This window comes from Aegilops tauschii, chromosome 4 (assembly GCF_002575655.3).
Source record: "Aegilops tauschii subsp. strangulata cultivar AL8/78 chromosome 4, Aet v6.0, whole genome shotgun sequence".
Taxonomy (NCBI): domain Eukaryota; kingdom Viridiplantae; phylum Streptophyta; class Magnoliopsida; order Poales; family Poaceae; genus Aegilops; species Aegilops tauschii.
Genome location: NC_053038.3, coordinates 53,086,912 through 53,097,780, shown reverse-complemented (window position 1 = coordinate 53,097,780; position 10,869 = coordinate 53,086,912). Strand labels below are relative to the sequence as shown.

At 48.9% G+C, this 10,869-nt stretch overlaps 1 pseudogene; it reads left to right on the top strand.

The window, feature by feature from the left end:
* The first annotated feature begins 769 nt into the window (after positions 1-769).
* Positions 770-10,869, top strand: part of LOC120963241 (uncharacterized) — a 61,024-nt pseudogene continuing 50,924 nt past the window's right edge.

Genomic DNA, 10,869 nt, shown 5'->3' with positions numbered 1-10,869 from the left:
CAACCCGCGTTACTTTCAACAATGTTTTTTCCACCTTAGTTTTTTGAGGGACCTACGGGAATAGAGTTGGGGAGCTGGGGCAAAGCTTGAAACAACCCACATGACTTGCAATGGACGGCCCACAAGGTGACGATCGAGTGCGTTTGTGGTCCCACGCTGAGCGTTGGCGAAAATTAAACTGTCCATGCCAGCCTAGTGCTACAAGGAAAAAATATTTTAGTTGTTTGTTTGAAGCAAATCTGTAATCTTTGGAAAGCATTAATCTTTTGTACAACCTCCATCCCAAATTAGTTGACTTATATTTATTCACATACAGATGTACCAAACACTAAAACTTGTCTAGATACATCTGTATTTAGACAAATCTGAGTCAACTAATTTGGGACTTTGGGAGTATATGTCTATTGCAAGCAATCACGATTTACCAAAAACAATGAAAAAACACGAAGCAATCATGACTTACCAAGGAATTTTTTTAAGTATTTTATGTAATTTATGGAACCATTAATTAAATTAATATTGATATGATGGAAGCAAATCATGACTTACCAAAAATAGCAGAAAATAGAGCTATTACCGCAATTTCTGGAAGCAGTTTTCTGCATGCACGTTTCTCTGGTCAGTCGGACGCTTTAAAAGATGTCCATCGTAAGCCAGGGCACACAACTTCTCTCTTTCTTTCTTTGTTTGCATGAGCGAAAGCCCCTCGTTATTTGTTTAGAAATTTTCTGACCTCGCCGAAATCCTAGCCCCACCATGCCCGGCCTGGATGGACCTGCCACCGGAGCTTGTCTGCCGCATCGCTGGCGGCCTTGATGACCTCAAGTGGTACACGAGTGCGCGGGGCGCCTGCACGACATGGCGTCGCACACTTGTGCCGCCATCGCCATCCCTGCTCATCGACCACAGCGACGACCCGCCAAGCGCTGCACCACCGCTGCCATTAAGCGTTGTACCACCGCAGCCTCAATCCTCACGTGTCGCTCCTTCGAGCTCAAAGCCATCCCTTCGGGCAAGCTCTGCCCCGCCGCGCGCCGCTCCTTCAAGCTCACCACCATCCCGTTGGCCAGGACCTGTCTCGGCTGCTGTAGCGGATGGCTCGCCCTCTCCATTTGCATCGACGGCATCCGTAGCCTGCTCAACCTCTTCCACCCCATCACGGCCGTTGAGATCCTCCTACCCCTGCTTGTCTATGACAGTCGCCTTGTCTCCAAGATCGTCTTTGCTCCCAACCCTGCCACTGACGACTTTGTGGCCACTGTGATCTGTGACATCGATAGGGTTGCCTACGTCACCACAGGGGCCAGGAGGTGGTCCGTCCTCGACCCCATCCGCCTCACTGTTAGAGACCAGCTCATCGACCTCCTCTACCACGAAAATGGTAGGGTCTACTTCCTCACTCGGTTTGGAGACGTTCACGTGCTCTTCCTACCGCAGCGCCACCACCCGGAACCTATCATCCTCGAGGGCGACACATCAGCATATCCTGCAGTGCATAATAGGAAAATCATCCAGATGCATGGGACAAGACCGGATTTAAGTGCGCCGGCCACCATTAAGGCATTGTTGTCATCTATGGGAAGCAACCTATCGTTCGACCACCAGTTTCGCCCCGCCATACAACACAATCTCAACTTTCACTAGTGTCAAGAACCTGGTGTTCTACGGTGGTAACCTGTACCAAATCTGGAGGAATGCGTCATGCACGATTACTTTGCAGCTGCAGGAAGGGGGTCAATGTCGTGTAGCACATGATGAAATATTTGTCCTGAGGTATGACCCCCACTGCCGACCATGTTGGGACATTGTGTCCGACTTAGGGGGATACTCGGTGTTTATTGGGAGGAACAATTCGGTGTCGATATACACAGAAGGCGTTCCAGGACTCAAGGCTGATTGTGTGTACTGGATCGGCGGGAGGGTTAGGGATTAGGGCATGGTCTTTGACATGAAGACTGGCAAGTCAACACCTTGCATTCCCCTCGTGGATGGTGTTCTTCTGGGTTCTCTACAAAGCACAATCTATTGGTACTTTCTGAGCGACAAATGAAAGAAGAGTTTACCGGTCCCGAGCAAGGGCTCGGGAAGAATCTAGACAAAAGTGATACGTCACCAGGTATCTAGGCCACATAGTGATGAGGACCGCCAACCACCTTGGTGGAAGTGATGTTATACAATCAGTAAAGGGTTTTGTTCATGTTTTTGTATACTACATTTGAACTTGATTTAATTCCTGTGGCACCGTCGTCCTGTCATTTTGATTCACTATTCCCTGCATTTGTAGTAATGTATCTGGTAATGGAGATTGTTTTCGAGCAGGACAGACTATTCTTTTGTGTTTTCCACCATGTCATCGTGGCTAACTGAATATTGATGGGATGCAGCCTGAATTATGAATACGACAAGTGTGGATGGAGAACCCACTAGTATGTTAGTAATTAAACACCACATGCATTGCCATGGGACAACAAATGAAACTAGCCTCTCGGATTCAACTCTTCGTTGATCATGTCGCTTTGCTATGTTATCACCATACTCCAATTCCGCTTTAGTTTTATTTCACCAATTTCGGATGGCTTGCAGCATTCGGCACTCCCACCTCAAAGACATGACAAATTCAGTGGGTTCTCAAAACAATTTTTCAATGTTATACATCAAAAATACTAAAGTCTTCTCGTTTTCCTTTTTAGCATTGTATGAGAGCTGATGGTTCCAGCCGTACAAAGGCACTTAGCCAAGGATTGAAAGCACACATACAAAATAATAGCCTAAGGCCCCGTTTGGATGTTTGTTTCGAGGCTCGGATTTTGCAATTGGTATTGAGCCTCCCGAATACGACTATTTTGATGGCCTCTGAATTGAGATGTGGAAATGAATCACAATACCAACCGATATTGAGGAACACTACCATGCCTTTGAAATGATTGACACGTCGCACGCCCCATATTCGTTGAAAATAGCCTCTAGTCCTTCACCTATCTCTTTCCCCTTCCTCTCGACACAAGACAAACCAAGATGATTGCTACAACCTTAGGAGAAGATTCATGTCTGTTGACAGCTGCTGCCACTGTCATATTATTTCCCATGGGCGGTGTGGATCCATCACGCTCGTGGATGGCTGACTTCCTGTCGGGGACAATTGCGTCCACTGCTCCTTGGCTCATTCCCATGGAGATGGGGACCCCTCGTTCCTCCCTTGCGGTGGTTTTCGTGGGGGGGGGGGTGTCCATGGTGTCTCCTCGTCAATGGCTCGCCTTGTTGTTAGTGCCTCCCCAATGACACAATCCCTAGCAATTTGAAAATGTCATAATACTTCATACTACACATTTTTTTACAATTTGCCTCCTTTCTAAAGTAAAGAATGCAAACTATCATAATCTTTTTTATTTATTTGTTGATACTTCAAGGCAATTAGTTGCATAGTTACATAGGCATTCGTATTTTTTGCATATGGTATTCATTCTAATTCTCCTACAGTTCCTGCCTGGTAGACAAAACCTACTAAACACTAACCTTTTATGGTTCAATCCTATGCACAGACAGATAATTGCTCTACTGTTTGCTTGGACCTATTCAAATTATTATTCAAAATAATACATATCGTAATAACATGCACCTAGTATCATGCACAAATCAGAGGAGGGACTAAACATAACATAACAAGCATTTGGTTTCTTTTAAATTTTATATGGCCGCATAAAAGTAACAATGACCATCCGTACAAAAAATAGTATAACAATATTAAACATTAACAGAAGGAGATGTCAGGCACACTAAACAGTGAATTACCAGAGAGGCTGAAGGACATTGGTCAGGACAAAGTGCGGCTAGCTTCTAATGATAGGAGACCTGAATACCACAACAGCGTGCATATATAGTACTAAGTTATTCGATGATACAATGTATGAAAATCATACTCATCTGGGATGAAGTACAAAATATGGAGAGTTGATACATATAAAAAAATAGCACACATATTGAAGTGAAAATGGAGATCATGTGTACTTAAACATATATGTGATGTATCCATAACACAAGTGTAGCGCCCAAGATGCGATTCTCTCCCAATCACGTGATGAACTCATGATTGGGGCACAACCGCATTTCGAGCACATAGCAAGGTGGATATCATTACAACATACCATGTACTGAATAGATGCAAATATGAGATAAAGGCTTACATTCGCCACAAGCTACAACATGAATACATGGATACATCAATACATAGCAATCATCATACAGAAGAGCAGGATCTGACTATGGATGAAATCAAACGAAAAAAAGAACGACATCCACCCTACTAATCCCAGGCTCCCGACCCAGGACCTACCCCTTGATCGAGGAAGAAGAAGCAAAAGAAGAACTCCAAATAGATCAAGCATTGCTCTCGCGTCGGACCATCGCATTACCTGTAGCTGCAACTATTGTTGTAGTAATCTGTGAGCCACGAGGACTCAGCAATCCCATTACCATGGGTATCAAGACTAGCAAAGCTTAATGGGTATGGAATGGTTAAGTGGTGAGGTTGCAGCAAGCACCACTACAAAAAAAAGACACATCCGTGACATTTTGGGCCGAACGATTTTTTTTTCTGTCATACATATGACACTTCTATGACGATAATTGTGACAAAACCCGGTATCATCATAGATGTGGTGGGCTCCTACTTCTATGACAAAAAATCATGACAGAAAATGGGCTTTTCGTCCTGCACGGGCCTGAGACGCAGCTGCATGACATTCTTTGGCCCGTCCATGACAGAAAAAACCGTGGTAGAAGCGAGGGGGAGGAAAATTTCAGGGAGTTCCCGGTTACGGTGGGAGGTCGGGGGTCGAGCGATGCGTGTTTCTCTCATACACGTACGCGCGTGTGTGCGAGGCGTTGGCTCTAACTGAACCCGAGCGAGGCGTTGGGCTCTAACTGAACCCGAGCGATTGCACTGCAGGCTACACGTTACTGAACCCGAGCGATCGATCGATGGCTGTTAACTGAACCCGATCGAGCGATTCCTTCGCTACTGCTGCTAACTGAAGCCGATCGATTGGATGAACAATGAGCGTTGCGGGGGGGGGGGGGGTTGGATGAACAGTGAGTGGTGGCGTTGCCTCTGGATGAACAGGACCCCGTGGTGTGGAGGGCTGGATGAACAGTAGACGGTGGAGGGGTGCCCGTGGAGGGGTGGTTGAACAGGACCCCGTGGTGTGGAGGGCTGGATGAACAGTAGACGGTGGAGGGGTGCCCGTGGAGGGGTGGTTGAACAGTAGCCGGTGGTGTAGCGCGCGGTGGAGGTTGGATGAACAGGAGCCCGTGGAGGCTGTAGGAGGTCGATGGTAGCCCGTGGAGGCTGGAGGAGGTCGACGGTGGAGATGAACAGTATCCCGTGGAGTCCCGTTTTGCGGTACGCCACACCCCTCCCGATGAACAGGACCCCCGTTTCGACCGTAGGAGGTCCGTTTCGTCCGTTTTGCGGTACGCCACACCCCTCCCGATCAACAGGACCCCCGTTTCGACCGTAGGAGGTCCGTTTCGTCCGTTTTGCGGTATGCCACACCCCTCCCGATCAACAGGACCCCCGTTTCGACCGTAGGAGGTCTGTTTCGTCCGTTTTGCGGTACGCCACACCCCTCCTGATCAACAGGACCCCCGTTCCGACCGTAGGAGGTCCGTTTCCTCCGTTTTGCGGTACGCCACACCCCTCCCGATCAACAGGACCCCGTTCCGAACGTAGGAGGTCTGTTTCCTCCGTTTTGCGGTACGCCAGGCCTCGTTTCCATCGCCTGTTCCGTCCAAGCCCTCTCGATGAACACGACCACGCATTCCGTTTCGACCCAGCCGGTTGGCTCCCACGCGTTCCGTTGCCTCCCGATGAACACGACGCATTCCGTTGCCTCCCCATGAACACGACGCATTCCGTTGCCTCCCCATGAACACGACGCATTCCGTTGCCTCCCCATGAACACGACGACGACGCTGTTTCTCCGTTCCGACCCAGCCATGTACACGAGCCCTGGCCGTACATATGCGCGAGTAGGCGTTCGAGACCCCGCCCGTATGTACACATACGTGGCCGTATTTTCTTTCTTGCACCCTGGCCGCTGTACGTACGTGTACATGCTACGTGCGCGCCTCTACTACGACACGTGCGCGCCTCTACTACGACACGTGCACGCCTCTACATCGACCAGTATGTACGTACACGTTCGTGACCAGAATGACAATGCTACGTACGCTTCGACCAGGTGGGTCCCGACTGTCAGGCACTTCCTTGCCTGCAAAGATGTAGCTGGTGGGTCCCAGCAGTCAGGGGGGCGAATTGTTTTTTGCCCGGACACACTTCCTTGCGTGCGAAGATGTAGCCGGTGGGTCCCACCAGTCAGGGGGGCGAATCGTTTTTTTGCCCGGACGCACTTCCTTGCGTGCGAAGGTGTAGCTGGTGGGTCCCAGCAGTCAGGGGGGCGAATCGTTTTTTTGCCCGGACGCACTTCCTTGCGTGCGAAGATGAAGCTGGTGGGTCCCAGCAGTCAGGGGGAAACGTTTTTTCCGCGAAATACAGTGGCCCGTCCGGTGGGTCCCAGCTGTCAGGTGGAGGAATCATTATTTTCCGCGTAATAAGGAGGCACTTCCTTGCTGCGGCCGTGGACCCAGCTGTCAGCCTCTCCACATATAGTCCACGTCCGATGGAAGTCGTTCCTTGACCACGTTGACCGGGCCGCGCCGAGAGCACCACGGCGGTGGACGACGGCGAGGCCTAGGAAGGGGACGACGCGGAGCCGGGGACGACGCGGAGCCGGGGAAGACGCGGCAGTGGAAGCCCGCGCGGAGAGGAGTACGAGGGTTCACTGGTTCGGCTGCGGTGTGAGGCTGCCGTCGCCGTAGGGCCTGGCCAACGGTGGGAATAGTAGGGGCGGTGAGGCCTCCGCGGCAGCACAGCCGGCCACGGGAGGCAGGAGCATGCGGCACGACCGGCGCTGCTTTGGGCGGCTGGAGCAAGAAGACTAGAGGTTGAAGAAGCACTACGGCCGTTGGATGGACATCGTACGGTCACTGGAGCTAGAATCGTTCATATTGACTAAGTTGACAAAGCCCTCCGTCCCCGTCAACTTAGTTGGCCCACAAATCATCCTCCCACTATGGTGGGTCCCAGCTAGCAGGGGGGTATTCATTTTTTGTGCATAATAAGGAGGCACTTCCTTGCGTGCGAAGATATAGCTGGTGGGTCCGACATGTCAGCGGGGGGAACGTTTTTTCGTGAAATACAGAGGCCCTTCCGGTGGGTCCCAGCTGTCAGGTGGAGGAATCATTATTTTGCGCGTACAGTCCACAGCCGATGGATGTCGTTCGTTGACCATGTTGACCAGGCCGCGCTGAGAGCACCATGGCGGTGGACGACGGCAAGGCCTAGGAAGGGAACGACACGGAGCCGGGGAAGACTCGGCAATGGTTGCCCATGCGGTGGGGAGTACGAGGGTTTACTGGTCCGGCTGCCCTCGCTGAAAAATAACAGGAGGTGTGAGTGAGTAGAGGAATGGCCTGGCCAGCAATGAAGTAGGGTGGGGCGGTGCGGCTTGTGCGGCAGCACAGCCGGCCACGGGAGGCGGGAGCAGGCAGTCCCACCGGAGCTGGTTTGGGCGGCTGGAGCAAGAAGATCAGATATTGAAGAAGCAGCACGGCCGTTGGATTAACATCCAACGGTCGCTGCTGCTAGAATCGTTTGTGGACTAAGTTGACAAAGCCAAAGTACACGTCAACCTAGTAGACCCACAAGTCAGCCTCCAAATCTGTCCCAAACAGCATACAGCCCGAAATTTCTAGCCAGATTCAAATTAATTTTAAATCTAAATATACCTTAATTTAAATTCAATGAAATTTTACCCGCACAAAAACAATGAAATTTAAAATATCAAAATCCGAAAGAAAACAGTATTTTGGAACTAATTGCCTGTTTGCTGTATTTTTTCATTTTACAGCCCATTTATTATTACTTATAGCCCATTTCTTATTACTTATAGCCCATTTTCTGGGCAAAAAATGCATCCCTCCTCGTCTTGAAAGATATCCGGCCCAGCAGGGCGTAGAAAAGCAAGTAGGCCTACGTTGGTTATTCTGCAAAAAACAAAATAGTTGGCTAGCCATTTTCAGAAAGGAAAAAAACAAACTAGGCTGGTCATGTACTAAACATATGAAATAAAAGCCTAGGCTAGACGGGCCACGGGTCCCGCACAACCCAGTTGATACCCTTCTCCGTCCCGAAAAAACAAAATTACTGCGCGCGCTGCTGGGTCCCTACTGTCATCCTCACCATGTACATTCATCTCCTTATTCCTCTCGGTTGTTGACCATGTTAACAACACCGGAGGGCGGCGCCGCGGCGAGCGAACCAAGGCGGAGGACGATGGTGAGGCCTCGGACGGGAACGAACAGGAGCCGGGGAAGATCACAGCCAGCCGTGGGAGGCGGGAGCAGGCGGTCCCGCCGGCGCTGGTTTGGCTTTGGCGGCTCGAGGAAGAAGAGACTGAAGAAACGCGACAAACGTTGAATGTCAATCCAACGGTCAAGGTTGGCACAATCGTTTGTTGACTAAGTGGACACCAAGTAGCATACTTTTTTATATATAGGAAGAAAACTGCGAGGAAAATGCGTTCGTCTGCCGTCCTCCTCACAGGGAACGTTTGCCACATAAGTGACTAGCACCCTTGGTTTTCAACCGAGAGGTCTTGGGTTCGAGTCCCAGGAACTCTCAATTTTGTCCTCCTTCCTTCCTTGCAAAAAAGGGAAAGAAAATCAAAGACTTGGGAAGGCGTACAGAACAAGCTAATGTACCAGTAAAGAGACGTTGCCGAGTTTTAGAAAAAAGAAAGACGTGCTCCTGTAGCTGGTTCGAATCCAAACCTAGACTATGACTATATATGGTGCTATGCTACTCTGCAAGTAATGAAACTGACATATCCAACGTTCACTTCTCCTCTTCTCTACTTACTCTGCCTAGCATCAGAAGCTCTGGCCGCAGCAACCATGTCCGCTGACTGCTCGTCCACCTGCTCTTCAGCAGGCAACAACGAGATATGCGCCAAGTCACCACTCGTACCATCGCCCGTGGGTCTCATCACACCCCCGCCGGCACGCGCACCGCAGCCGATTGCTCATCGCAACCCGCTGCCGTTGGTGTGGTGCCACTGCTGCAAATCACGCAGAGTCATCCGTCGCGTCTCAACCACAATCCGCAACCCTGGCCGAGTCTTCTACAAATGCCCGAATCATGGGGTAATAATATGTTTAAGTGTTGTTCTGCTGCTTTCAGTTGCTGATTTTTTTAATAGTTTGGTTGATGATCTTCCAATTTGATTCGTGCAGAAAAGGGAAGATTCGTGTGATTTGTATTTTTGGGAAGTTGCTGATGTGGGGGAATGCAACTACGCTGATTATTTGGTTAGCCGAGGAATCCCAATACCAGCAGGTTGGGGTGTTGGACAAGTAACTGAAGGAATGGCAGAAGAGGAAGATGTAGAGCAGAAGGTTAAAGATGCAGTTCCTCTGATCATGGCCAAGCAACAGCTGCTGAACGGCCTTAACAGCAATGAGGAGATGAAAGAGCTTGTGAAGATAATGGGCAAAATCGATGTGCTCTGTAGGATGATTGTCTCTTTATTTGCAGTGTATGTAGCACTCATGATGTATTCAGTGGCTACGACATGAGCACTTTGCTGAAACTAGTAATGAATGAAACCTGTGTAGCAGGCTGGGCGTAGTGTTGTGAACATCTAATGATTTATATTAACGGAAATCAGGGGGTATCCCCTTTTGCTCATATAAATAAATAAATAGCAGAGGCCCTGTCGGGTCAGCTTTGTTCTCATTCGAAGACATCGAGCAAATTGCAGTCCAACAGCAAACTATGTCATCAAATTCAAGTTTCACAGCCAAATAAGTGTACAACTAAACAACAATGTCATCATGTTTTAGTTTTCATACAATCACCAAACACAAATCAGCATACATAACAAGTGATGTTCTCACAGCAAAATACTAAACAACATGTTCATCAGGTTTCAGTTGTCATAGCAAACACAATTTCACATAGTAGATAAAAAAATGTCTTCTGACAGGCAAATACGACAAAAGCAATGTAATCATCATCCGCAGCAGCAGCGTCAACATCTTCGCCATGTGTATCAGTCTGAATCGTAATTCCCCACGGTGTCATCTTCTTCTTCGTCCTCAACGTCCTCGAACGTTGGCTTCTTCTTGATCAACTCTTTTATGTCCACAGCACGCAGGCAATCTTTTCGCCGGCGTCATTGACGTGATGGTTCTCAAAGATATTAGGAACATCTGTGTTATCTTGTACATCAGGAGCAGTGTAAGCATCATCTTGTTGTGCAACTTCATTAAACGAATTCCTCTGCTCAAACCTTTGCAATACTCTCCAGTCGTCGCTACGTGCAAATGTGTCTTCCAAGAAAAATATCTGTGTTGCTTGATTTGCCAAAATAAAAGGCTTGTTGGTCTGGTACGCCGCCTTGACATTGATGGATTTGAAATAATCATCAGCTCTGGGTTTTGCAATCCTGGAAAATAGGTTATACCAACGACAGCACAACAGAACCACACACCGATGATCCTCGAAACTGGAGATATACTGCAACTGAACAATGTCTGTTATGTTAGCATACATTTCAGTTGTCTCTTTGTCAGACGTATCCGTGCTCATGATGGCACTGTTTTGTGTCTTCCTGCCTTCATCTCATGCAAGGGTGTTGTAGCACACATCTCCAACAATGCAAGATTCATAATGTCTTACCCGAGTATCAGGACCCATTGCTAGTGAGAAAAGGGCATCATCAACTGCCTGCCCATCCTCCCGCATCTTCT